General features: G+C 37.8%; 1 long non-coding RNA gene across 1 annotated transcript; it reads left to right on the top strand.

Annotated features, from left to right (window-relative positions):
- Positions 1 to 319: 319 nt before the first annotated feature.
- Positions 320 to 1,196, top strand: LOC107580564 (uncharacterized). The gene is made up of 4 exons (XR_001608662.1): positions 320 to 556; positions 643 to 751; positions 840 to 938; positions 1,017 to 1,196. It is a non-coding gene; the product is annotated as an uncharacterized lncRNA (long non-coding RNA).
- The last annotated feature ends 286 nt before the right edge of the window (positions 1,197 to 1,482 follow it).

Genomic DNA, 1,482 nt, shown 5'->3' with positions numbered 1-1,482 from the left:
TTCCAGTCACAGAGCACTTTATTTTGAGAGTTGTTTAAGTGAGAGTACATATGTAACTTGGTCCAGATTGGGGGAAATTGTAATGTTTAATCATCTCTTTTGTATTTTTTTGCATTAAAAAAAAGAAAGTAGATTTTTGTTTGTACATGCTGTCAGTTATAGTTCTGAAATTCGGAATCAACAAAAATCGGTATCGGCAGGTCACACTTACAAAAAAAATTGGAAATCGGAATCAGCCAAGAAAATTGCAATCGTTACATCTCTAGTCATGCACACAAAACACTTTCAAACTTTAGAGGTCCATCCTTGTTTTTTGGGAAAAATGTACAGAAAAGTGAGGTGAGTTTTGTTTTTTTCTGTAGCCAACCTAACGGACAAGGAGCTGAAGAAATTGCGCAACAAACAAAGACGTGCCCAAAAGAAAGCCCAATTAGAGGAGGAGAAGAAAAATGCTGAGAAAGAGAAACTGCTAAAAAACCAAAAGAAGAAAAAAGAGGAGGATGAGGAGGAGATTGGAGGACCTAAAGAGGAGCTCATACCAGAAAAACTGGCAAAGGTGCATATGTTGACAAAGCCACTTATACTTTAGAGGATGAAATATTTTGATTGTGTTCATCTGAATGTGCTGTTTTCTGTCTGTAGGTTGAGAATCCTCTAGAAGAAGCGGTAAAGTTTCTGACTCCTCTGAAGAACTTAGTAAAGAATAAAATAGAGACGCATCTGATGGCCTTTGAGATCTACCTCAGGAAAGGTGAGCATACTGATGAACTTTATCATAGTGCTTCATAATGTTTCAGGATGCGTGATTTAAAACTCATAATGTGTGTTTGTGTTTGTAGAGAAGTATCTTTTGATGCTGCAATCGGTGAAGAGAGCTTACTCATTGGACCCTGATCACCCCTGGCTCCACCAGTGTTTGGTGCGATTCTTTAAAGGAGGTACATATAGTATATACTAATATACTTTCCCCACATGGGACAAAAAAAACATACAAGAACATTAAGATTTGTTTTCAGTGTCGGACAGTAAGGACATGCCGGAGGCTGTGCAGACAGTTCTGAAGCAGGAGATCACAAAACTGTTTGGAGAGAGTGACCCCAAGACTTTCAACAAGAACTTCCTGAGCAAGCATGCAAACTCAATACCACACAGAGTTGCAGGTACCCACTTTATGATATTAATGAAGTTTTGGAAACCACTAAATACTAGTGGTCTATGATATATCACCAAGGCCGATATATCAGCCAATATTTGGTATTTTTCAAATATCAGCATCAGCTGATAATTTTGTCTGTTTGGCCAATGTGTTCAAGGCAGGACTTTTATTTTGACGGCACTGAGAATGGCAGCACACAGCGCTCACATTCTCCCTCTTCATTGTTTGCCATTGCCATTTAACAGTTCTATCTAATATGGATAGAAGTCTGTCTGATAATCAGAACTGTTAAAGGAATTAAAATGTATACAAAAAAGTATTATAAC

Source organism: Sinocyclocheilus grahami, unplaced genomic scaffold (assembly GCF_001515645.1).
Source record: "Sinocyclocheilus grahami isolate Dianchi unplaced genomic scaffold, SAMN03320097.WGS_v1.1 scaffold36275.1, whole genome shotgun sequence".
NCBI classification, from domain to species: Eukaryota; Metazoa; Chordata; class Actinopteri; order Cypriniformes; family Cyprinidae; genus Sinocyclocheilus; species Sinocyclocheilus grahami.
The sequence above is the reverse complement of the archived record's forward strand: the minus strand, read 5'-3'. Positions and strand labels throughout refer to the sequence as shown.